This window comes from Lonchura striata, chromosome 1, assembly GCF_050655825.1.
Source record: "Lonchura striata isolate lonStrDom1 chromosome 1, ASM5065582v1, whole genome shotgun sequence".
NCBI lineage: Eukaryota > Metazoa > Chordata > Aves > Passeriformes > Estrildidae > Lonchura > Lonchura striata.
The window spans coordinates 17710364-17716817 of NC_140703.1; positions in this window are offsets into that span (position 1 = coordinate 17710364).

Here is a 6454-nt window from a genome sequence, read left to right on the forward strand (position 1 = left end):
CACTTGTGCTACAACTCCACATGTCCCAGTTTCCCTGAAAGTGAAACCCAGTCCTGAAATGGGTTCTCAATTATACTACAGCAGTTTAGTTTACATGCTTTAATGCCTGCATGTGTTCTGGTGGATTGAGGGCTCTTGATGCTCAAGAGTGGCTCTAGGTCATCTTCAAAGAAAGAGAGGCCACGCTCATTTTTGTCATTTTAGTCCTGCCTTTCACTCACTGGTGATATTGGTCCTTTAATGTCATATGTACACATTTATTGCATCAGAAATCTTTTTATATCAAAATTGCCACCCTGATTTTGGCATAATTTTGCGTTTTATCTGCCAGAAACAGAAGTTATGTAGCCCTCCCAAAAAAAAAAAACCAAAAAAAACCAAGGCTAACCATAACAGCTAATACACCAAGGATAAGTAAGGCAACACTTTCTGGGTAACAACCAAGGTACTGAGATCTTCATGCTTTTGAAAAATGCTTTCAGTCCACAAAATAGCTGTGACCTTATTATACTGGGCACATCCTTCTGCTCAAGGAGCAGCTAAATTTTAGTAGGAATATGAGTAGATTAAGCAGCTAAGCTGCAAGGGAGCTGGTGTGTTACAGGCACTTGGATCAACTGAGTGGGTGCAAATTGATGCAACTCAGCACTTAATTATGTGACTTAAAAAAAAAAATTGAGGTTTTGTGGGTTTTCTGGAATTTCTAGTATCTCAGCAAATAAGGAAAAAAAGTCAGAAACCCAACTCACTTCAGTGCACTGGTTCCTGTCCATTCTACCTGAGCACTGGGGGGAGGGACACACACAAGGAACCAAAAAGACCATTCAAAAATAACACTAAACTTGAAACAACCTCCCCCCAACCCAAAACACACGCAAAAAAGCACCAACAACTGAGCAAGTGTGAGGGCTACAGAACTGGGGAGGAACATTTCTAAAATTAATCAGATTAATAATCTAGAATTCATCATACTTAAATATTTGAATATTTAAAATATTAAAAATTTTCATTAGCAGGACATAAGACACACGCTAAGCTACATGTGAATTGTTTTAAATTTTGGGTAACTTACAGTACCCAATAAAAACGGCTTTTCTTAAGACATGCCCCAAGAAAGAGCAGTTTATTTATAAAACAATATTTCTGACTACAACTCGGCAATATCTTTCCAGCCTTTCTCAGCAATAACCTTTCCAGCAATATGGGTTTTTTTTTCCCCTTCTTGATTTCCATCGGCCAGAACTCAGCTCACAGAGCACCTCACCAAACCACAGCTGTCATTAAAGCAAGGCTTGCTCTTCCCTGGCCTATCACAGAGTGCCTGATCACTGCCACCAGCTGCTGACAGACTCCTGCTAACTCAGCCCATGGAAAAGCAGTCTGCTCTTCTAAACCCGGGTAAAATCCAGCCTATTGCTTAAGGGGTTTTTTCTGGGACAGGAGGTCATGTGGGTTTAACAATCCCATTTGCCTGGAGCAGGCAAACCCCATGACCTTGTAATTCTTGACTTTATACAAGTAGCATGGGCAACAGAGGCATTACCCAAGCTGTACAGATGAGCTGGAGTTTGTGTCTAGCTGGAGGTTTAAACTCTCACAGTCTTCCAAAATTTCCTGATAGTTCATTGGCAGCTTCACAAAATGCTCCCAGTGAAGTGATTTTGCTGCATTTGCTGTTTCCCAGAGATGGGAACCAAGCTGACACCAGGCTCTGCCCCAAACTGCCCTTGCCTCTGCTGGGGTGGGTTCAAACCCAGGGCCTGGGGAGCCCCTCCCTGCAGGGGGATTGGAATCAGTCTGGGTCAAGCAGTGCAGAGAGGAACTGGTGTCCTGTCCCCACAGGAGAAGGCAAACCTCTTGGGCTGCTCTTGCAGCCACTCAGCATTTTAGACAAAGATAAATGAACAGCATTTCCAAGCATGCTCTGTTTAAAAAAAAAGTCTTCCTCTAAAAACACAGCCTATAAAAACAAACACTTCACACAAGGCGAGCACACTGCCGGTCTCTTTTAAGCCTTGCACTATTATTTCCTGAACTTTATTTACACACAAAAGACTTTCAACAAAGTGCCTGACAAGAATTTGAAATACAAGCTGATTTTTTTTTTCAGACAAGTGAACAGAATCTAATCACAATGATTTGGGGTAGGAGGGATTGGTGAGTTCTTTCCATGTCACTGAAAAGCCCAAACACCAATATGAATTATGTGAGTCACCTTTCCATATTTTGTTCCCACAGAAAATAAAATGGTTTTTAGAGCTACTGTAAAGCAGGTAACTTCAAAGGTTACTCTCACCTTTTTGCACTCTGTAGCAACCTTTCTTCTCAATTTGCTTTGGATTTACATCAAAAGGTGGAGATCCCAGGAGTCCCAGGTTCCTCACCACTAACAGTACTAGCAGTGGATGCATTTAGCTGTTCCTTTCTCTGGTTTGGATGTCAGTGATATCCTTAGCTGAAGCTGGTGAAGCAGAGCTGTTATCTATGATCTCAAGGGGTGAAAATGTAGTTTAGCTCATCTACAAGAAAGTAAGAACAAACTTTGCCAATATGTGAAATGTTAAGCTACTACCAGAAGCCTGGACTAGCTAATGAAGGATGAAATGGATTTAATCAGTTTTACTCTACACTCTGTTGTAGGTCTTGATATAAGAATAGTCCATCCCTCCACCCCACCCAAAAACCCAACAAACAAATAAACAAACAAACAAACAAACAACCAGTGCAACTTAAAAAGTGGACATTAATTTCTCAGAAGTTTGCACAGTGAATATTAAACAGAGCCCCAAAGCTCTTTGTGCCACTGCCCAGAACCAAATGGGTTTTCTTCCTTATGTGCACTGATTTTTCTTCTGCTAATGATGGGTTTAACTCCTAAATTGCAGAAAATGTTTTTCTAGGCAAATGGGAAACAATACACAAAGGAATGATCTCCAAGGGCACAGAAGGAATTTAGGCATCCCCTTGCTGTTGAAAGTCAACAACCTCCTCACCCTTCATGCCTCTGGAATTCAGCCTTATTACACTGAAGATCTCAAAGCCAAAATTTAGATTATGTGCTGTTCTTCACCAGAACAAAGATCTGCCTGGATGCAATTGCAGAGGTTTATGTTTGCAGTCAGAGGAGGAGGGCAGTAAGTCCAAAGATTCACTGACTTCAAACAAAAATAAAAAGTGTTTGTGGCAGTCCTACACAGGGATACCAGCTTTACACCCTGCTGTGTGGTGTATACCCAGAGTGAGAAAACAACTTTCCAGACAAGCCAGAAATCTGATGACTTCCCATGTCTGCTGTACATTTTGCTATATATAAATGCACAGCATAAAACCTTTTAAAGTGTTGAACATAAGCCATGCTGGCATTCTTCAGCAATACCAAGTTTAATCTCCCACTAGGAACTTTCTATCCAGTTCCTAAGGATGAAAGAAGTTGCAATGACACCAGGTGCCTTTTGCAAACTGCACCTGGGTTTTTCTGCCACTGCCAGCCCATTTGTGCTGCTTTGTTACAGGGAGAGAAGGCCCAGGTAGCTCTGGAGATGTCTTGTCCCTGCCCTTCCTCTCCACAGACAGTTCATGTGCTCATCTGCAAAAGTATTTATAGAAATTCACATTACCTGCAAGGCTTTGCTCAAAGCCTTTGTGCAGCTGGCCCCAAGGTTCACTTTTGCACTGAGGCAGTTTTGTTACCCCACCTCACAGGGCAAAATCCCACCCCAACTCTCTCACTTTGTAAGAAAAGGTTCATCCAAACACTGTCCCGAGGGAAATTCTCTCTGCTTGTCCCCTTCTTTCACGTGTGAAGTGACCCACTCATCATCTGCTCCAGAGAAGGCAGATTCCTGGATGTCCTGCTGCTCACTGAGTGCTCACACAGAAATTCACCTGAGTGCAGAGGAAGCATTTTGAGATCCCTGTGAATGTCTGTGCTGGACCTGCTTAGCTTAGCAACAAAACAGTTTTGTTTGCAGAGGAAAAGTCAGGCTGGGCTCTGCCAGGCTCAGCCACATCTGTACTGCAGAGCCCACCACTGGTATTTAATTATCATTTCCCTTGCTGGTTCAAAAACCAGGAAAGAAACAGGGTTGGTCATTTAGGACTTTACGTATTTCTCAACTTTTGTAAAACCTCATCTCTTTCATTCAGTTTTTCTCAGCTCCAAGATCTCCAAGCCTCCTCATGCTTCTGAATGAGGCAGTACCTACCTGAGCCTCCTTCTCTGATTTGCCTCACACTTATTTTTCTGCTTCTGTTGTTGGGATTCAAAGCATCTGGTGACACCCAACAATATTTTGTCTTAATACTTTGGTTCAATATCTCTTCAAATTGTACTTCTGGGACAACAGAGTCCCTTACTGCTCCCCTGGGCCAGCTGGTGGACTCTCCACTGGGAATGTCCACTTCTAGGGTTGTACTGAGATGTTGTATCCTTCTGAGGTGTAGGTTTGAATGGAAAGGTGTTAGCTAACATGGAGAATGTGGATTTTTAGCACTGTCAGGGTGGAGACAGGGCAGCAGAACTCCTCTCTAGCCCTCTGAGGTGACATAACCTGCTCCTGTCAAATTCAGTAGCTAGCCTCACCTCAGGAGTTGAACTTCCATCTCTCCCAGTGCAAGGAGTTGATGGTGCTGTGGCTTCCTGGGCACCAGGGTCTGCTTTCATGTTCTCCATCGCTGTTTTTGAAACTGCTATTTCTTTGTGGAGGAGTTGGGCCCTTGTTTCAGAAAAGACAGGTCTTGCGCCTTCCAAAACTCCACTGCCCTGGCAAAAGAGACCCAACACTGACATTAGACAGATCCTCCTCAGCTCTGCAGGGGAGAAGAGTTCTCCTGCTTCTGCCCCTCTGGAGCCTGACTCTTATTTACGTGCTATTAGGTGCTGGTCTTCAACAAATACCTGGAGAAACTCAGTAGTTTGGATCTATTACTGGAAAAAATCTGTAGATGCTTAGCTGGTCATGTAAATTGTGTTGTTGCTACTCTTATTAAATCTCTAATTATCTCCTTTGGAACATAAGCACCAGACCTGACCTCTCTTTCTCCTACCTGCTGAGGGCAGAGGAAGAGAGTTAAACAAACTACTCTGATCCTTCCAGGAAATACACATCTGGAGTTGATGGTCTTGCAGAGATGCTGAGCAGCTGCTTGTTTATTAATTCTCTGGAAATCTTTGTCTTGTTTCCAATAAAACACTTTCTGTCACAGTTTCACTACATTTCCCTAAGACTGGGGCACTGTTTTTCATTTGAATTCTCTGTTTCCCAGCCAAACACTGCATTACAACCAGAGAAAGCTTGCAGGAATGTAGCAGCATATTGGGGTGGAAAACAAACAGTCCAGGGATATTGCAAGTGTTTCCAAAACAAGCAATGCACCCTCAGCAGGGTCAGAACCAAAGTTCATCTGAAAAAGAACACAAACACTCGATGTTTGAGACAGCACAAAGAAGAAATCCCATACAAAGCACTTGGAATTGTGGGGCAGGGGAGCTCCTGCTCACAGGACAAAAGGGGATGGCGTGTGTGCCATGTGTCTGCTGACATCAGCCACAGTGAGGTGACCACTCAGACACTCCACCTCTCCTCTTTGGGCAAATATGTTTAATTAAGATACCAAAACCAACGAGAAAGGGATGTTTCTCACATGGCTGACTACTGAAGTGGATGGAGCCTGTGCTTGTGGAGAATCCCATATTTTAGGGACAAAACACAGCATCCCCCCCAGTGGAGAATTTCTACCTTGGCTGGCAAAAATCCTTTCATGTCAAACTGCATTATTTAGGATGAGCAATTGCCAGTTTCTTGCTCAGTGCTTTGATATAATGTGACACACCAGACCTTGTTATGTTTATAGGAGCTGTTAAACCCAGCACAGTCACCTGGAAACACACAAGCCAGGCTCATGTAAAATATTTGCTAATAACATTATCAGTCCAGTAACACCAACTTGGAGTTTGGTGATCTTTTCTCATGCTTCACGGTGATGATTTACATTTTTTTCCCCCGGACATCCCAAGCCGGCTTCAGCTGGGGGAGGGAAGGGAGGCAGCGAGGCAGGCAGCGGGGAGAGAGCGCAGCCCCTGTGTCTGAGAGCTGCTCAGAACTGGTGCCAAACCAAGCTGCAGCAGCCCTCCGAGGCTCTTCAGGCGTTCTGAAGAGTTTTTTGTCCCTGCTCCCCGAGGGTCGGGAATGCCGAGCTGCCGGGGATGCTCCCAGGGATGCGCCAGCGGTGCGGGGACCAGAGGGGACACGCGGTGGCGCTGCGGCTCCGGGAGAGCGCCGCAAACTCATCCTCATCCTCATCCTCATCCTCATCCTCATCCTCATCCTCATCCTCATCCTCATCCTCATCCTCACCTCATCCTCGTCCTCGTCCTCGTCCTCGTCCTCATTCTCGTCTTCATCCTCATCCTGATCCTCGTCCTCATCCTCGTCCTCGTCCTCATCCTCGTCCT